The sequence below is a fragment of the Cryptotermes secundus genome, unplaced genomic scaffold (assembly GCF_002891405.2).
Source record: "Cryptotermes secundus unplaced genomic scaffold, Csec_1.0 scaffold376, whole genome shotgun sequence".
In the NCBI taxonomy this organism is placed as follows: Eukaryota; Metazoa; Arthropoda; class Insecta; order Blattodea; family Kalotermitidae; genus Cryptotermes; species Cryptotermes secundus.
Genome location: NW_019720708.1, coordinates 141,916 through 163,591, shown reverse-complemented (window position 1 = coordinate 163,591; position 21,676 = coordinate 141,916). Strand labels below are relative to the sequence as shown.

The window sequence follows — 21,676 nt, the reverse complement described above, 5'->3', positions numbered from 1 at the left end:
ATGTGGCCGAAACATGTAAATACATTGGAACGGATTTGATCAACACGTTGCCAGGCAACGGCTCTGTAGTCGTGGTCCAACACCCAACAATAGAGGAGCCTGTGTCTTCCGTGTCTGCGGTGACGTCACGCAGCGGTGGGTGGTGGTCACGTGACATGTTTCCTGTTATGGGTGTCTGTTCCTCGGCTATGTAAGTGACAGAATTCGTTCGCCGGTCACGGTAGCCGAGCGGTCTAAGGCATGTACTGTCTTCGTTCGCTTGGAAACCGGGGTCGTGGGTTCCAATCCCACTCAGGGCATGGATGTTTACTTTGTGTGTGTGCGTTTTTCCGTGTTTGTGTACAGGAAGAGGCCTTGCGACGAACTGATCATCCGCCAAGGAGTCCTACCGAATGTGTAAGATCAAGAAAAACGAAGTGAACGGAGAAGTTCATGGAGGTAGGCCTAGGTCCACTGGGGCTGTAGTGCCAAGGAAAAAAAAAAAGTACGAATCAGTTCTCGGTAGGAGATAGCCACGGGAAGTTCGTGGTGATGAAGGGTACAAGAAGACTAAACGTGTGATTTGAAGACTTTATGTGCTCTGTAGCTCAGTGGTACCGGGAGTGTGTGAATTAGTGAGACTTAGTTCCTGCGTTATAAATTCGTAAGGACTAGTGCAGATAGACTGAGAAGATACTCGTATGTGTGGAGTGATTGTAAATTGTGTAAAGCAGCAACAGTGTAATAATTATTTGTAGTTACGACCTGTAACTGGTCAATAAATCCAATTACCAATCCAAACCCACGTCTTAATCAATGTGACACGTGACAATATATATGTATGAACACGGACTAAGCGAGGTTCTAAGCAAGAAGCTACGAAACTGGTGCATTTACAATGCTGTATTGTACACATATATCAAAGGTACGTATTAGACTTCCACTGCCACATCTCCAGGCGACATCCCAGACTTGGCAAAGATTATGGCTAGAGCAGAGTAAGTGATTTCTGACACGGCGGATCTACGGCGGGCTGCGTCAGCGAGTTTCACCAGAGCATTACGTTGGCCTGATTGTAGCGGACATTCAAGGCTCCTGCGTGACAACTGACCGCATAACGACGAAACCCCCTGCTGCGAAGGAATTCTTGGTTGAACAATTAACAGACCTACCTGCTCCCAACTTTTATACAAACGGTTCATTATAGTATTCACATAAGCCACCCATTAGACCATTTTCCTAGGCCAGCAAATTCAGTCCACAATTCCACATCAGATTTCTACATGACCCATTTCAATATAATAATCATAAGTACATTCAGGTATCCCAAATAGCCTCTTTCCTTGAAGCCTTCCAAACCAAAATGTTGCCAGTATTTCTTAGAAAGCCCACGCGTGCTACATGCCTCGCCCACTTCATTCGCCCTCATTTAATAATCCTTATAATAATAGGCGAAGAATGTACACTATCAGTACTCTCGTTATTGTTTGAGACCCGAGCGACGTTAATATCAGCGCCTGCACGAGCCAGTTCCATTCACCTCCCTATCCATACGTCAGTGGTTCTCAACGTTTATGGGACCGCGGCCCAGTAAGTTCTTTTTTTATAGGACGAGAGCCCAGTCCCAACAAATTTACTCGTAAATACCTTTCCAGTTTTATTAAAGTTCATGCATTACTAACGTAATACTAGTAATTAATTATAGCATAATCATAAAGAGTATTAGTACCCTTATGTATACGGTGTGGCATGTTGACAAACATAAAATTACATTTAAATTAGTTATCAATCACTGGACTAATGAAATCTTGTAGCATTTTGTAGTTTCCTCAGACCAACATCATTAAATTAATTTGTGCTAATTTTCATTCAAATATCCCATGCTGATCACCAAAAACTTATGTTATTCAGCGTAAAATTGATTATTGTATTATTAAATTGATTTTAATGATGTTGGTTTGAAAAAACGGCAGTGAGAAAAATATTTATGCATTGTAACTCAACACAGAAGTCGGGTGAGTAGGGGAAGAAGCAGGAGGATGTCAACTTGCCGGCGAAACACTTATTATCACATACACACGCCAAATAATTATATATGTAAAGTATGTAATTTGATAAATAAAAATGTATGAATCTCTCAATTCTAAACACTACTTCCAACACTAAATAATATTTTGATTTTAAAGACGCAGCACTTTAACACAGCAATTATAAGTTATTGGAAAGTTAAACTTAGTTTCTTTTATCAGAACTGAGTTTGGAAGGTTTTAGTTAGGCTAGTGAGACTTCTGTTTCTGTTTTCCGCCCGTTAGCTTATTAATTCTGGGATGAATTGAAGTGAGAGCCAAACGGAGACAGTCAGAAAGTTGCAGGCAGTTCCTCTGATTCGTTTTAAGCAGAGTCATGGCAGAAAATGCAGTTTCACAAAGATATGTGATGGAAAAACAAAGAAGAAACCTCACTGCTATTTCATGTAAATTTGGATATTCATTTTTCATTCTTATCCAGAATTTCGAATTACTCGTAGTATTAAAAGTACTTTCCAGTCCTTTGTCCGACGATAATTAAAAAAGTTGAAGGGTTTCTTCATGGGAAAGGGCTGTCTCTTTGTGTTGAACAAAAGGGTTCACAATCCACATATTTTGACTCCGGGGAACCTCATGTTCGGGATAATATTTTTCAAACGACAACATTTTCAGGTGGGATGCAATAATATCTGAAACTGAACTCTGTGAATAGAAATATCTGCTTCCATAATATAACCTGAGTACGACTGAAACATTTTACTGTTTCCTTCTGCAATCATATTAAGCCAGAGTTTGGGTTTCTTTTTGAATGATTCCATCTTGTTCCACGCATTAAATATTGTTGTATCTGTACCTTGAAGTTTTAAATTCAACTCGTTCATGTAAGAAAATATGTCGTTGAGATACGCCAGCCTAGCTACCCATTTCTTATCCTGGAAATAATGGGACAGGTTACTTTTCTTATCAATTAGAAAGAGCTCGACTCCCTTTCGGAGTTCATATAACCTCTTGAGAACTTTACCGCGGGACAACCAACGAACTTCCGAATGGAAAAGAAGATTTTGATGATCAGAGCCCATTTCATCGCACAGTGCGTTTAGCAGTCTTGTATTTAAAGCACTGTTTTTATACGATTAATAATCTTAACAGATTGAGATAGGACTTCATTAAGCTCAGGTGCCATTTTTTGGAGGCCAGGTTTTGCCTATGAATGTAGCAATGCGCTGACACTAAGTTATTGTCCGACATATCCTTAATTTTAGTGACCAAACCTGAATTTCTACCTGTAAGACAGGCAGCGCCGTCAGTACAAACACAAACGCAATTTTTCCATTCGAGACCTCTCTTAAATGAAACCATTTAAAACTTTGAAAATTTCACTGCTGGTAGTGTGCGTATGTAATTCAGAAACACTTAAAATGTCTTCCTTCATGTCACTCTCATCATGGTCAATATATCGTACATACGTAAGTAAAATGCTGCTGTTCTGAATATCTGTAGATTCGTCCAGTTGTAATGTAAACAATTTAGATTTTTTAATTTTTCAATGACTTCGGTTTCTGTATCTTCTGCCATATCAGATATCCGTCTACCAACTGTATCATTCGACAATGGGATGTCTTTCATTTTACTTGCCGCAGACTGGCCTAATACTTCATTACAAGCAGCAATCAAAGAAGGCTTAATGAGTTCTTCCCCAATGGAATATGGTTTTTTACATTTAGCTATCTGTAGTGATATTAAATAGGATGCCGTCAGAAGTGAAGTGTCAGTGGTTGAAGCTTGGTAAATAATTTTCTTTTCTAATTTAAGTGCATCTCTTTTACGCATAAAGAATTCAATGGGTTTGTTGCCTAGCTCGGAATGCCTTGTGTTGAGATGTCGGGTAAGTCGCGATGGCTTCATAGCTTCATTTCCCAGAGCAGTAGCACAAATGACACATTGAGGTCGTGGCAATTGGTCAGTGTTAGGGCATTGTATGAAACCAAATTTTAAGTAGCTGTCCATGTACTTACGAATGGATGCAAACTTTTTCTTCTGTGTGCTGGTGGTTTTTCCTTCATTCTGTACATCCTGGAGATCGCTATGTACTCGTAGGCTTGAGGTGGACGAATCGCTACTTGTTGCGTCACAAACACCTTCAATACGAGATTTCTTAACACCAAAATTAAACGAAGTCCCCTGTCTCTTATTCATATTAAAATTTAAATCAGTCACGTTTCGAAACAAGCACTTACACACTGCACTGCGAACTTGCGAAGAAACAGTATTCACTATTACCAGACTTGAGAACCGGATACAGACTGCTTTGATCTTCAATTTCAGTGGAAACAGTTTCTTTATACTTCCTTGCTGATTGGTCACTGACATTTGCAACACAGATGTTATTTCGCTCAGTTCTGAGAACAGAGGATATGCCGCCCATTGTTGTAACCGGCTTGCAGGCAATTTTTATGACTGGTCATAAACATTGGTATTGCCTTTCCCGAATGTTGAAAGATTTGGATGTCTGAAAATTCCCGATCATTCATGAATACTTCCATGTTTAAAAATATGCGGCTTGGTCACTGACATTTGCTACACAGATTTAGGTGTTCTGTGTCTGAGCTTCTCGACACAAATATTATTCTCCTCAGAATATTTCCACTATAAAATATTTATTCATGAAAAATGCTTAGAAAATGAAAATGACAGATTCCAGAAGTTTCTCGCGGCCCAATATAATTGATGCCAGTGCCCACTACTGGGCCGCGGCCCGGCGGTTGAGAAGCTCTGCCATACTGCATCTCCCTAATATCCATGTTACAACTCAGTTCTACTTTTTCCTCAGTCCTCGCTCTCCAAGAAGTCTCATGTCCAGCATTTCACGACCGAAACAGTACCAAGTGCCCTGTACACGTCACAGTGAACCGTGCTGTATAATCACTTCATTTTCCTGCTGGGTCATAGTATTTTCATTGATTTCTGTTGTACGTTGAAATACTCTTCAAAGTCCTTCGTGGTTTTCTTCAGTCACTCTAAGTAACTGATGGGATGAGGTAAAGGTAAAGTTGTTCCTGTGCTTAACTAATTAAGCCCTACGCGACGAATGCATGCGGGGGAGCGGATGTATATATCAACATTCCTTTTGACTGGTGAATGGTCAGCTTCACGCCCCGGCCGCTTTACCTCCGGGGAAAGAGCCCCATGTACCCATTAGATAGGAGGTTGGGTGGACCCCACAGCATGACGTGGAGAAGAGCCAGTCGCTCTACCGACTGCGCTATCCCGACTCCTCATGAACTGATAGGGTAGTGCAGTGAAATGCACGATATTTCTAACGATTCAGCTAGCAGTGGTAGTGCCATTTACTGACTTTATTCGAGAACTCCTTTTCCAAACTATGCCTGATCACTGGTCACCAGTCTATTAAGGAAATGAAAACAATTTATGTACGTATGATTTGGGGTTTACACGGCGATGAATATGAAGAAAGCAGTCTTCTGGGATGTTAACATCGGTTAACACCACATCCCAGAAGACTGCTTTCTTCAATTTATGTACGGTTTACTTTAAATTTAAATAATCCCCTGCTCAAAAATCTAGACCTCCTCATATTTAATGTCGTTCAGAATTAAAACAGAAAACGGCGTGTAGGCTACTAGGCGCTCGATGCTTCCATTTCCGTTAAAATCGCTGTTTGTACAACAATATATTTATTTCGCAATTCCGATAACTTCCATACTGAAAACTAAACCTGATTACAGATTAATATCTTAGAACTACTTGTAGGCAGTTTTTTGAACACTTCGCCACTTTCTCATTTGCCCTCACAGCCTCCGAACTTTGGCGGGAAAAAAATATCCGGCACGAATCCGTATGTAGTTTCTTCGTTTGCTGTGCAGCTAGCAGAAGTAGAACCGACTAAGGTGACGGACGTTCTAAGAAAATAAATGAATCGCAATGTTCATTGACTCTTGGGTAATTTAAAGACTGTTTTAAGTGTAACGGTCAGAGATACTTGAAGGCGGTGCCATAGTTCAGGCGGTTAGTCGCCGGTTTTCCACTGCGGTGGCCCGAGTTCCAGCACCGATCAAGTCATGTGAGATTTGTGGTGGACAAAGTGGCCCTGGGGCAGGTTTTCTCCGAGTACTTCCGTCTCCCTTGACAATTCTCATTCCGCCGACTGTTCCAAATTCGTCATCTATCATCCGGGGCTGGTACAATAGGCCAATTAGTGGTCGACGTACCAAGTGGACTCTGTCTCGCCACACCCCAAAGAACTAAAAAAAACGGGAATCTTAAGTTATCAGGGACTCTAAAGGAGAAAACCACGACGTATTATAAATTTGGGTACCACTGCTGAAGAAATTCATAGAATCCTGCCAGAATATCGGGTAAGCTGCATGAGAATCGGACTGGGTTTGCAAGAAAGTAAGACGGACCAAGCTTTACACACGTAGAGACAAATAACATTATCCTTCATATGTATTCATCTTTCGGTTTTTACTTTGGATGCGGGAAAGTAGAAGCTCGTGAGCGGAATAAGAACATACATTTCTGTAGTTTCAGATGCGTACAGCACTTGATGAATGACAGTTTATAAATCTGGCTTAAAATTGTACAACACGCCTCTGCCCTGTAAAGTAGGAAGACTCGCAGTAGGTGATGACCATAATCGTGGTTGCTATTGGAGCTCATTGCGAACAGAGTTGTTAGTAATATTTGCCTAACTCTCGCTAGCTGCGAGGTTGCAAGTCTAGGAGAGAACGTGCCTTGCTAGAATCTACGTGGATATCTGGCAGCTATCTGTTAAGCTGACAACGTATTTGTACCTAAATTATCATTTCACAGCCCTCTCAATTAGCATCCAGTATCAAAATTCGAAAGCTAGCCAATGGCACATTCTACGTTCACAGTCTAGCAATGCAAACTTCTAGGTAGGGAGTGAAACTCCTCTCTCAGTCAGCTTTCCCTTGAAATGGCCAAAAACTCTCACTAAATAGTTTAAATGATTTCCAATTAGACCCGCAAACAGCTAGCAATTCTTCCAGAACGGTCATAATAACAGGCCGGCGCTGAATGCATAGGGAAATACATAGAAAAGGTAAAGCTGTCCCTGTAACCGGGCGTGAAGGCCCATAAGGTTGCGAGACGTCGAGGCTCCCACATTTTCTAGACATCCGGCTCTCAGATGGCGGAGAGATTGTCAACCTTTTGCGCCAGTAAAATTCCTGGTACTCATTTTTGTTAGAGGCTGAGTCGACCCCAGGGCCAAAGTGCGGCCGGAATGATTAGGTCAACTTAAAAATCCACCTCATTGGGACTGGAACCCGCGACCATCCGGCTTGTAGCATAGTGCCTGAACCAACTACGCTACTGCGTGCTGCTCCAAATAACTTAAAATAACAGCTGACACTACTGTAGTTTCTTCGCAAGGAAATGTGCAGGGACAACGAAAACACGGGAGGCCATGTCCGTCAGGGCATTTCAGACTTTTGGGTGAGTACATGTAAAGCTGTCCCTGTGCGTAACTAATTAAGCACTACGCCAAAAAGAAGTATGGAGGAGTGGATGTATATATCCACATTTTCTTGACCTCGGCACTAGCTGGAGGTGAGTGGGCAGCTTCACCCCCCGGCCGCTTTACCCCCGGTACCCATCGGATAGGAGGTTGGATGGACCCCAGAACCGGTCTGGAAGACACGGAGATGTGAAGAGACTTGGCCCCACCGGGACTCGAACTCCAATCCGTAGCTAGTCCCTATGCCGACTACGCCATCTCGGCTCCCTTTGGGTGAGTTCCTTGCACAAAGCACATAAAATAAATGCCTAATGGGATGCAGGGCTGCAAGCCCCTATTCTTTGCCTCCGAAACCTTTCAAACAGAACTGGGAGACACTGATGTGATTCCTATTGCTTCTGTCATATAATTAGGCCTACTTTTTTATACTGTGTTGTGATACCGTTTACTCTGGGAGGTGATTACCTACTGCCTCCATTTTCAGGATTCCTAAGTTTATATCCTGTTCCCGTTAGAAACAGTTATGTATAACATTCGTTCAGTTTACTGTTCCATCGTTCCACGGATCCTTCGCACAATGAGGTATGCATTCATGCCTGTCCATCTGCGTGTTTTATCCCCAGAATTACAATACGGATTTCGATTAAAATTGGCATTTGGAACGTATGTTAGAGGTTGTTCGGCGAATGATTTTCTATTTATATCGGTCCGACTTTCTCTCACACACAAAACAGGTCTGTATACAACACAGTATAAAAATCTTGTTAAGATCTGAAAATTTTATTTAAATATTTTATGCAATGAGAGGAAAAACAATGTTTGTTTCTATGAAGCGATGTATATGTATTGCGAATAGTTTCACAGTGCAGGTTTCTGACTAAAGCAGTTAAGTTCTGACCCCAATAAATGAACATAATGATCACTGAGGTACNAAACATCAAAAAATCGATATATATATTTTGATAGATTTACACGTTTTATGACACACTGAATATATATATATATATATATATATATATATATATTTCGTTTTTTCTTTTTTCTCATGGGGTGAGACTGAGGCCACTTGGCGCTGCGGCCACTGTTTGGCCTATTGTACGAGTCCCAGATGATAGATGATAGATGATGATGATTGTAGAGCAATCTGTGGAATGTGAATTGGCAGGGGAAACCGAAGTACCCGGAGAAAACCTGCTCCAGTGCCACTTTGTCCAACATAAATTCCACACGGGCTGATCCCTGCTCGAACCCGGACCGTCGCGGCCACCCTGAATAAGTAGTAGAAATGTGTACCATGAATGTTCCTGGGGGTAAAAGCGGCCGGCGCGTAAGGCTGACAATCTTAGCGACATCTGTGAGCCGCTTGTCTAGCAATTGTGAGGGCCTCGACGTCTAACAACCCTATGGGCCTCCACGACCTGTGACAGGGATAGCTTTACCTTACTAGTTCAAGTTGGGTATGGCCTGCGTCAGACATTTATGAAGTCTTTCCTATTCTTTTGTCTGCCTTTGCACATTGACTCGAATCTGTACTTCATTTCTGATGTAAATATTGGCATGCTTCGCGGGCTTCTTATACAACCTAGGAAATATGCAATTAACTCCATAGCACATACTTCCTTCAGCAAACCATAATTATTCGGCTGTTAACAGACATTCCATGCGTTTGTGGGGTCCGGATACTCATGACAGTCTTTACAATGTGACATATGGGTATGACTCTCTCCTATCCCCATTTTCTGAATAACAATGTATCGTAGAAAGAGTGGTACACGGCATAAAACAGAGACTCTACAGCTTCTGCTATTAATAAATTTTGATATATTTTAATTCATAATACTGTATTTCCGCATGCTGCTGCATTGATGTATCACGCTACACATTGACATTTACAGAAGTGACATACACACTAATGAGGCACATAAAAATAACGATAACAGCGCGCTGATATTCTGATATTCATAGGGGTAAATAAAACAACAGAAAACACGGACGCCGCAAGCAGAAGGTAGCTCAAGAAAAGATAAAGCGTTATGTCCCAAACAAATGTATTTTAGTATTAACAACGAAAATGTAATATTTTAACGTAAGACCTAACGCAATGTAGCGGCTTCTACAAGTGAACAGTTGCCTGAGGATGGCCAAGTATGGCTGAAACATGTAGCAGTTGATTGCGACTTTAATGTTATTTTAAATTAGGGAGAGATTGCAAACAGAATCTCACTAAAAACGGCAGTGAATGTGTAAAGCGATAATTTAATTCAATGCTATGGGCAGCAGGCAACTCCGGACTGTGCAATGTTAACAAGTTGCTTTGTATATTCCGCCGGTGAATATCAGAGCCGAGGAGGTATGCAAAATCGCGATCCACTTATACTGAAATACGTACTCCAAAATACAATATACCCTTCACTCATCGTAACAATACAGCTGTTCATAAGTCTGTGCTGTTTCATACTTATAACAAGAAGTTCGGGGAAGAACTAATCGCCTACTTTCTTTGATACGATACTCAGATAAAACGACACGTCGAACAATTCTTACAATTGTTGCGTGTGTATTCGTTGCCACTGTAACGTTTTAGCCGAGCCGTTGCCTAGCAACGATAGGATATATATATATATATATATATTAATATATATAGAGGAATTCACAAAGTTGGGATGGGCTCAGGTGCCGTGATATACATACCAAATTCATAAAGATTGGTCAGCCGCTCAGAAATTGATAGGGGGGATCAAAGACACATAGACAGCATGGTGATCTCATAAGCCTATTTTTGTTTGTTTTTTTTTTTTTGTTCAAAACAAGAGACGTTCGCTAATAGAATATGTCAGTTGCAAATTATTGTATAAATAAATGTAAAGATTTCGACAAAAACGCACGTTATGCAGTCTCTAGTATGTGTATTTACTCTTTTCGTTCATTTTACGTGTATCTACATGTGTATAACTATCTACAGGTTAAGTTTAGTGCGAACCTCAACGCCTTGAGAGTGTAGTTCTTAGCGCGTCCATATTAATTATAAAGAATGTTACTTTGCTGTGTTCAATTCGTGAGAACAGATTATATCCATTTAACAATGTCTGAACTCGTCGCAAGATTTACAAAATATTTGTCACCCCTGTTCTGCAAGCACGAATAAAACAATCAGCCAACATTAGGGGCCCGGTCTTTGTCCATTTTTGTTTTGTACTGCTATTCACCTGGCAGCAACGCAGAGCAGAGCGAGTCAGATTCGCTTCGGTAGGTTCCTGGTTCGAATTCCGAGGCTGGCTAACCACACAGTTCGTGTTCCTCTCACTTCCTCTGTCAAACGGTGTCAGTGTACTGCTTCTTCAACACACCGTACAATCATTCTGATATCCAAGATCATAACATAATATTTTGGAAATAACAAAGCATGTTAAATATACGGCACAAATATTAAATGAATGCAATTATAAGTCGATAAAAATGAAACTCTTATAAATATTAAAATAAAACTGTAAAAGGTAATGACAAAACAAATTCTTTCATATGGATGGGAAATCTGGACGACACTAGAAGTACAGTCGCCACTTTTCTCAGATCGACAATAGTTGTTTTTCTCCGCTGTTAAGACAGGAGTGAGATTTTAAAAATGAATTAGAGATGAATAACATTGCAGACAGAGTTTCGGAGTCTAGAAAGAAAGAGTTGGAACGTACTACAAGTGTGAAAGACAATCATAACCCCAGTGGGCGTTACAAATTTTGGTCCACATGGAAAAAAAATAATGGTCAGTCCATTTTCATAGGTCTTTCGGACTATAAACACATGTTAACCAAAAAGGGGTCTTAATGGGGTTGGACTACTATGTCTAACTGTTCAGAATAATGACAGTGACAATGTCATCGACTGATCATTTGGAACCAGGTGGGCATATATGGGCGAGAGCTTAATATGGTGAATAACTACAAAATATACCTTTATCATTTCGGATTCAGTCAAAAGAAACTGGTTTATTATGTCTGTGGGATGGCTGGAACCCTGAGCATTGAAGCTAGGGAGACTGCATAGCAAATAGATTCTAAAGGGTTCTGACTGTGGTGTATAACACATACAATTACTGCGTTTTGGGATTTTTCCATGGTTCGCTATTCTAGAAAATGGGAAACATGACGTTTCAGAAACTTAATCTCTTTCCGTCTTCAGGTGAGGTGGGGGAAGACACCTACTCAGTTGGGCCCCTTGGAAAGAGCTAATCTCAATCACTGGACAACCCTTGTCAGATTTACACAGCTCTTTAATCATATGAGACCAGGCTAATTAGGCGGGGGATAACAAGAAAATGTAATATAAATTGTGATAAAGCACGTACATGCGTGGAACTAGAATAGAAAAGAAGGCATAAATTTATGCTACAAACCTGAACACCCGAACTGAAATCTTATGGAAACCCATCAAGATTCCATCAAGTCATACAGATCTTCTCTGTATTTTTTCTGCCGGAATTTCATCACTACCTGGCGATTTATACCGTTTCAATTTTGCAATAGCACTTTCAACCTCAAAAGAGCTAGGATCAGTTATTAACGGCTCAGCTGTATCGATTTCTGTGTGCCTAACATCACTGACCCTATGTACAGTCAATAACTGAGAGAAGTAGTTCCTCCACCTATTCAAAATGTGGCAAAGCTGCAAGCAGATCACCATTCTCATCCTTCACTAAGTTACTGCTAGGCTGGTAACCACTCTTAAAGTCATTTATTCCTCTATACAGGTCTCTAATGTTCTTGTTCTTACTGTTCATTGCAAGCTCATCAATTTTGGTTTCCCGTCTTATGTTCTTCAGATTATCCCCATTTATTTCTCTTCGATTCTGTAACCATTGCAATTTGGCTCGTTTTCTTTGGTCTAATAATTCTGAGCATCCTTAATCGAACCATGGCTTATGCTTCTTCGGTTCATAATAACCTAGACTCTCCTTGGCGGACATTTTTTTATATTCTCTCTAATAGTTTCCCAAGCTGTATTACTCGTAACATCCACCTCAGTGTCCCAAGTTTCCAAGGCCGCGAACCTATCTGAGATTTCAACACGACACTGCTCTTTACCCTCTACCACTTCTAATTTCTTGAGACTGAACCTCTCCACATGAACTGTGTGCGCCGTTTGTCTGCTCACTGCCAGTCCTTCCCTAACTTTGCCACCACCAGGTAGTGGTCAGTATCACAACTGGACATCAAGTATACTTGAATGTCGTCTCCTCTCTATCAAAATATGGTCAATTTGATTGTGCATCTTCCCATCGGGAGATGTCCAAGCAAATTTATGGATGTTACGATGTGGGAACATTGTACTTTTGACAGTAAAATTTTTTGATGTGGCAAAAGTTTGCTGCCCTAACTCCATTATCATTACTAATTTCATGCAAACCCTCATTTCCAATCGTTAGTTTCAAAATGTCTTCCCTCTGTACTTTGGCATTGGTATCTCCTAACAAAATTATTACTGTTAAGATATGTGACGACACGGGTTTATGGCTGGGATTATTATAGCACCTTATTTGGATTTTATCCACTGCCCGATTTAAAATATAAACGTGCCAAGCTGTGACTAAAAGTTTCGCGGTACGGTGTCGTGTTCTGCAGTTGTACTTTCGCATACGAAAGGTGTAAGAAACACTAATAATAAGTTAGGAATTATCGTTACCGTTTACTTCCAATGAAAGCAAAAAAAAAATACTAAATTTGAGATAACTGGCTATTTAACGAACAATGATTAAAATACACTGGACTTGTATTCGTGAGGACTCTGCTTCGATTCCGGTATACTACACAATGTATTCGTGACTTTCCTCAGACTCTCTATGTGAATGCCTTCACACTTTTTCTACATACTAAAAATGATTTCTTCGCCTACATGAACTTATTAAATAATTTTCCTGGGGAGTAACGCGCGGTCGGCGCGTAAGGCTGACAACCTTACCGCCATCTTTGAGCCGATTGTCTAGATAATGTGGGACCCTCACCGTCTCACAACCCTATGGGCCTTCACGGCCTGATGCAGGGATAACTTTACTTTACTTTTTACTTTACATGAACTCTGCAGCTGAACAGCGTCGATAAATAAACAACTTAGTTGCATAACGAATGGAAAATAATTGCAGAAATATTTTCAGTCTGTAAACAGAAAGGCATTCTGTTATTAATTAGCTTGTACTATTACACAGTTAAATAATATTTTATAACGCAATTATTCTGGTTAAATAAAAATTAAATAATTGTTTATATAAATGAAAATACACTGATAATTAAGTAACCAAATATATTCTAAAATATATCATTTGCATTGTATAATACTAGGACTAGTGTAGCACCCACTGAGAATCAACGCAAAGTCTCATCATCATACGTTATATAATTTATTGTACAATTAAGTTCCCTTGCTTTCTCCCGTATTTCTTTCCAGTCCCGCATTTTATCGAACGATGCATCGAAGCCGACGTTTGACAACATCTCCCAAGAATAAAATACACAAATAGTCAATCGTAAACAGTCTTTCTTATATAGCATACTACAATTCACATATCAACGTCAAAATATCATCAGTACTCACAGAAGATGTGCTATGCATTGAAAAAAGAAAAGCCTGCTCGCTCGTTCCTGGTGTACCCTGTTACTTCCGTTCATGCAACGTGTTGACGCTAGACACTTCGTTATTATAACCCGAAATTGCGTAATGACAGTGTAAAATCTCGCGCTTACAGAACATACCTATATAAGGATATTGTAAGAATCATTAAAGGGGCAAAAATAACTTCTTGTGATGTTTCTTTCTGTTTGAGATTGTTAGCATTGAAATATTTAGAGATTTCAATTTCAGCTTCATTATTAAAGGACAGCTAAAGCGTTTTATATATATGAAAAATGATACCACAGCCAGTCCCTCCATGAAAATATAGCATATTATTACGTAAACAGCAGTGTGATGACATATGAAATAGCTAGCTCAGTCAGCATAATAATTGGCTACACAATGGATGACCGGAGATCGATTACCGAGGGAGGCATGGCTGGTCTCTACGCCACCACTTCCAGACTGAACCTTGGGCTCACCCATTCTCCTATCCAATGAGAGCAAGGGGAAAACTGGTCTTCTCTCCGCACAGTGCAGAAGTTCAGACTGTGTGGAGCTATTTCTTCACTCCCCATACATCCTCAAAATGTGCTTAATGAGCCATGGCGGCAACTTACCATTCCCCTTTATAATATGACAATATTTGAAAAATAAGAAAAGATAAAGTTAATTAGTTGCCGGTCGCGGTAGCCGAGCGGTCTAAGGCATGCACTGTCTTCGTTCGCTCGGAAACAGAGATCGTGGGTTCGAATCCCACTCAGGGCATAGATGTTTGTGTGCGTTTTTCTGTTTTTGTCTACAGGTAGAGGCCTTGCGACGAGCTGATCACTCGCCCAAGAAGTCCTACCGTATGTATAAGCTCTAGTAAACCGAAGTGAAACGGAGAGTTTCATGGAGGTAGGCCTAGGGCCAAATTGGAGCTGTAGCGCCACAGGAAAAAAAAAAGTTAATTAGTTAGACTTGGACTGTGCACTAGATGGAGATGAGTGGTCATCAGCCCCCGTTACCCATTGAGTAGGAAGTTTGGTGGGCCGCAGTGCTGGTCTGGACGCTGTGTAGAAGAGAAACATCTTGCACTGCCGAAAATGGATCCCGGGTCGTCCAGCAAGCATAGCCCGTCGCTATGCTGTCTAAGCTATCTCGACGCCCTCAGAATATCTGTATGTAAGTCAATTCTGTATAACTGTGTGAAAAGAATATTTTTATAAGTTTGTTCAAGCAAGTCATGTTTCACATCTTGTCCTATCGGAATAGTGTCGTTGGTCTTTTAAACAATTTTTGTGACTATTACACTCTCATGTAAAGTTGTAGTACACAACTTACTTCAGACAAGATCAGTTGCAGACTGAAGCGTGTTTGTCACCAATGAACTAGATACAATATGTTACGAACAAAACTGTGATGCCAGGTCACATTTCAGGTTTTAAGTGCTGAAAAAGTAAGTGCATAAAATCTCGTCATATATAAGGAATTAGTTCCACTGAAGGCCTAATTTGTCACTTATCCAGGAAGCCTAAATTCCTCATGAAACAACATAACTTTAGATTAGAAACTATACGGGAATTTTATCTTACTATCTCCGGCTCAGAAATGCGTCACAGATCCGAAAGGCTGCGGGTGGAAGAACTACACAGCTGGTCAGTAAACAGTGAAAAGACAAAGTTCTCGGCTTACCTGAACAAGCGAAGGTTCTGATCCTCGTAAATAATATCCTTCAGGAACTGTTTCCAAGTAACATGATTTCTTGATTACGGACATACAACAGCCACTCCAGCACAAACACCACACCACAACACTCCATGCAGGACTGGCGCCAAAGGAATCTCCGGGTCTTGGATTTCTTGTACGCATGCGCAGTAAGACTGCAGGAACACACCTGTTATACTGCTGTAACACCGCCTCAAGGGTCCGACATTCCTCGGCACCGCGCGCGAGAGAGATGGAGAAGTGTAGAACTGTTTTCAACCCTTCTATGACTATTAACAATATTTTCTACGTGCTCTCTCTTAGGGCTGGCCAAATACGAAGCCTAAAGTTACTACGCCGAAATATGGAACCCAGTATTTTATTAATCTCAGTAGCGGTTTGACAGTATCCGAGAAAAGAGCGCTAAGCCATCTGTCGGTGCGTCTCTCTGTTTCCCCATGTCTGTCCACTTCCCTGTATGAAGATAAATACATTTTATGAAATCTAGTCGATTTTACTACTTGTGTCAGTCCTATTAAGTTCTAATCGTCCCACGTAGGACCATGTGAAGTAAAACTCAGGTGCAGTACTATAGGACATGGCAGAGTACAAGCAAATTAGGTAAAAGTCAACATTAGAGCATCATGTATCTCAATTCATGCTTCTGGACGCCCCTTTTTCTCTTCGCTTCTTATTCTGAGGTGTCAGAAGCAACAGAATGCTGTTATCGGCCAATTTTTGCTCTGTTAATCTGACAAAGCTCGTTTAAGTAGAGGAACAATGGATTTGGTATTTACCTTTCCACAGAGTATTGCAGACCATCGACCATGGGTTGGATGACCAAGCTTCGATTCCCCTCAGATGCAGAGATTATTCTTTTTGTCATCACGTCCAGACTACTCTTGGGGCCCACTCAGCTTCCTGTCCGATGTATACAAAGGCGCTCTCTTTTGGAGTGAAACTCGCCACTTTACTTCATTATCTCCAGAGTTTTAGGATGAACGGAGATTTGCCTCTCCTTCCCCATACTCCTTCATGGCATCCCGATTATGCACATGGAGGACTTTGTCACTTTAGTAATACTCTCTGAACGGAATAGGTTACATGGCGTCAAAATATATGGTGAATATAGCGGAATGGAGAAGAGAGAGTGTTGGTGTCTTCTTCAAAGGCACAGACAGCCACTCTCTTTCTCGTTCGGATTCTAGAGACCTGGTATGCTTCGAGCAACATCGTTTTCAGGTTATTATGCAGATGAATGAATGGAGAAGATATGTGGCTTGAATCCTCAGCGGAAGTGCCTCCATTAAATATAGGGGCCTGAAGAATGGTATGGAGAGAAATCCTCTAGATATAGCCTACTGTACGTAATTTTCGTCAAGAAAAGCTGATGTTTAAAGACTGCGAAATAGCATGATGGGCAACACAACAAACGCATATTTGCGGTTCCTAGATATCGAAAATCGACATACCATTGTAAATAAACATATGAGGATACATCGCAAGGATCTCTACAATTTTGTAAGATCAATCTTATTTTTATCTTACACAGTAGCATGAATGTAATGAGACTATATATTATAAGTTTCAGAGTGTGTACATCTGTAATTCAAGTAATGACAACTAAGGTATATTTCATTAAGTTCTATAATTATTATGCGTAAATTTCCTCTGGCCTCTGAACAGATAACGCTTTGCCCACATTTTCTGATTTATTACAGAATAATGATTATTCTATTCTGTGAATCGTCTTCAATCTGTCTGCTCTTTATGACAATTAGTGCAGCGTGCAAAAAACCGTTATATGACACGTCGTTCTTCCATGGTTGTTGCACACGGCACTTAATTTGCAGACTGAGGAACACCCCATGTGAGTACAGAACTTGCGTTATAAAGCCTCATGAAAGCGGCTAGACAATATCGTCTTGTTTATAAAAACTGAAACTCTTCCACCAGTGCCAGGAAGTCCCGAGTCACCAACCCCGGACTCTATTTATGATATTAGAGCTTACAGTTCCACACTAACATGGAATCCTGTCCCTATTTTTAACTAAATGGTTTGTCGTGTTAATGCATCAAATATGCGTGTAAGAGATATGAAGAATTTATAAACCTGTTTCCCTTTCATCTTTGCACAAACTCATGCCCGTCTGCATTTGTCAAATTTGTAGGTTTCCTGGTCGATGTCCTGTATGCCGAAGCTACAGAGGCTGCGTTAGAAGCTTCATTAGAAGAGTGAACTTGGATACCGCGAGATATGATTTCAGAAGCGATACTCTGAAATAGCTCCCAGCCTGTCAGTTATTCAACTGGATCTAAAGCTCACCTCGTTCTAACAGTACTGAATGATGAACACTACTGGTAGGTGATACGAACCCAAAATGTCAGCGACAATGACCTCTGACAGGCGTACATTCTGATTTACCATACTGTCGAGAACATCGCGTATACTATCAGGTGTGTAATGCGCAGTGCATTGTGCAGCTGAAATTTCGAGGTTAGGAGTAACAAATAATTCCAAGAGCTTCAAGGCTGAGAGGTTTGAAATTTTGCTATTCCAGACAGGGTGCTTTGCATTCAGGTCACCTGCCAGGAAAGATTTATTTCTAATCCCTAATATCTGTGTGATGTCTGAGTCACTCCATAATCTTTCCGGAGTTTTAAATACAGCTGCAAGAAACATTTTAGTGTTTGCAGTCGGTATGCAGTCTCCTGTTGCTTCTACAAATAGGAGAGGAGGTAAGTCGACTCAAGTGTGAGGGATGCCTTTCTTAACGGTAACGGCAGTTCCCCCTTTGTGTCCATCTTCACTGCCATGATTATAACATCTCGGCACGGCCCGCACAGCAAACACCGCTCCTCTGTTGACGTTTCCAATTGCTGCCGTGCAAACATGATTTTTTGCGAATCCGTTTTTCAGTAATGGCTGTTGTATATTTGCTTATCACGTGGTTGTTGCCTAGCAGTGGGCCTACATGCCACAACATGAACCGGAATAGGAGAGAGGGCCTAATCTGTAGGGGTCCGCATAATAATGTCACGTGTAGGGGAGTAGGCGTGACGAAATGACAGGTTCTAGTTCGGATGGTTGGATTTATTGGCAGCTTGGTTACACACTTTCTCTTAATTACGCTCAAATTACAGTGCTATCTCTGATTTACATATACCACATACTTCACGGTTAGGCGCACACTAGTCCTCTCTTGGTAATGGATCTCAACACAGACTCCAAGTATTACAATAATTAAGGTCTCCCAATCATACGCCAAGTCTTCACACGACGAACTTCGCGTCGCTGTCACTTAAACGTTTAAACACCCTGAAATTCTCCCCAATATTACTTGGTCAAAGTCAAAGTCAAAGTCACATTACGACTGCCAGTCAGTCAGTTAGTCAAAGTCACATTGCGACTGACGGTCAGTCAGTCAGTAAGACTTGGTGTCGAGCCCCATTTTGGGCTCATGACCAGATATTAGTTATTGCCGTTTGACAGTTACGGTCTTGTTCCTGTGGGGTGTCTTCTCTGACGAGAGGACGGGTCTGTCTTTTGTATATGCTGTTGGCCCTTGCCAGTGCAGTCATACTCGGGTCCGAGTCCCTTGGAACTCGCGACTATATTTTACTGTCTCAGAACTGAGACTTCCCTTTTCGTCGCCTCCTACGACTCGCAGGGTCACGGTGGAGGTATTCGACCCCGCCTCCACACCGGGTGGTTAGTCAGTTATTCCTGGAAACTCGTTATAAAAGCTTCGCACCGATCACACAGAAAATAGTCTCTTTATTGTTGGAACGTGTTTCCCAAGCGATCACATAGCAACGACCATGGCGCCGACCGCATAGAAAACGCCCCACTACCATTGTCGCCTTGCGTGTATTCTGTCGCGAGGTGTTTAACGGTCGGTTACCTATCAACGCTGTGTCCATCCGCGTTACATTAACAACAACAACAACAACAACATTAATAATAATTAATTTTTTTAAGTGCCTGACAAAAGCCTCAGCTCTTGTCAGGCAAACACCGAGGAAAGAAAAATAGATTGCTTAATCCAGAAGATGTGAACGTGAACAAAAAAGAACATAAAATACATAAGAACATAATAACAGCAATAATAATAATAATAATAATAATAATAGCAACAACAATAATAATATATTTGAATAGGAACAATGGAACAAACCTGAAGTATTTGAAAAACTAAACTTAATATCACTCCGTCCTAAGGGCAACAATTTATTGTTGCATTTAGGATGGAGTTTGTGTCACACATTGTGTAGAGTGTAACAGGAAGCTTAAATATAATATTAACATCACTTGCAATAATTATTTTATTTTAATATTTTTGCGTCCGAAGTTGTCTTTGCCAACATATTTGCTTCTTTTCTTTTTCTCGTACGAAGTCCGCCGAGGGTATTACATATTCTTTTCAGGACCAAGGCTTGATGCCTGGACTTCTTGAATACGAAGCAAGACTATTCAACCGCGACATTCGTTCGCAGATTCTTCACTGTCAGGACTGATTAATGGCGACGAACAGAGGTTTGCAGCATTTTACCGCTTTACACAGTGAATCTAGCTCACACACATGCAACGAATTATACCGACACTTGCCAGGAGGTACCTTTGACGCAGGATTGCAACCTCAAAACCTGAATTCCTTCTCGCTCAAGATAAAATATATTCTAGAATACGCATGAAGAAATATAGGAGTGGCCGAACGCTACCTACGTAGTAATGAGTTAGAAACTCAGCGACAGCCTACCGCAACCCTACTTCGGCAGTGCGCGAGTTAATAACCTGCTGATAGCAGCAGATAAAATGTAATCTGGCTGTTTTACGGTCTTGTGCCAAATTTAGACTTTATGGTTGATTAGATGATTTATTGATTTCGTAGTTGACCCACTTTGCACTGGTTCTATACCACTGTCAGAACATAAACTGACTCCATGTAGCTGAGCCCTTCTTCAGAAGCAGCCGGTTGCTGAGCTACTAAATAAATTTCCCAGAAATTTAAAGAACCGGAAGATGCATTACCGTGTTCAAAATAGCCGTCAACCGTTCCCTATCCTGAGCCAGATAAACCCAGTCCATACCAACCCATCTTATCTAAGATCCATTTTAATATTATCCACCCACCTACGTCTAGGTGTTCCCAGTGGTATTTTTCGTTTTGGCTGTCCGCCAAAATCCACCCCCATGCTTCAAGTTATGAAGATCCTCATTATGCAGATTTCTCCATCCTCCTATCAATGTGAAAACATGAAATAACTGGAAAAAAGCATTACAACTGAACATGAATTAGGCATGTCCTTTGTACCTAGCAGCATCTCCATGGCTCGGTTTCTTAAATTACATAATTGCATTTGTTCTACATCAAATGTAAGAGTTATCCTACCTTGACTTGTAAAAAAGCCACAGAACGACGTGGCGATGAATTACTCAGTAAAAGAACAGAAATTTGTGTCCTGCGCTCTATTCTTTATGCCCTGTACGGCGCAGACAAAGTGTAATTTTAGTTTGATTTGGTTGGATATTAGTCCGTTAAAACGGTGATGTAGCTCTTCAATGATGGCCCATTAGGCAGACTACCGAGAGTGGGTGACGCCGTCAACTAAGGAACGTGGGTCACGTCTCACTACGGCTACAGAACGGACTCAAAGAGAAGCCCTAAGAAAATTTTAGTTATGCGTGTACTCGTACTGTTGGTCTGTCTCTAAGGTGAACGCAACAGAAATATTTTGCAAGGATAGTTGTTCGCTGAGTTCCTTTGTCGTTTCCTTGCAGAATCATCGTCATATTACTTCTGCTCATCTGGCTTGGACGAGACGGGAGACCAAAATTAATTAACGAAACACAGGTCGCTTTACATTTGCTCTCATT

At 41.0% G+C, this 21,676-nt stretch overlaps 1 long non-coding RNA gene across 1 annotated transcript in view; it reads right to left on the bottom strand.

The window, feature by feature from the left end:
- The window catches only part of LOC111871682, a 66,265-nt gene extending 50,309 nt beyond the window's left edge, over positions 1-15,956 (bottom strand). Inside the window, exon 1 of the long non-coding RNA XR_002844083.2 lies at positions 15,787-15,956. This is a non-coding gene — a long non-coding RNA (uncharacterized LOC111871682). The remainder of the gene's footprint in view (positions 1-15,786) is intronic.
- Positions 15,957-21,676: the final 5,720 nt, after the last annotated feature.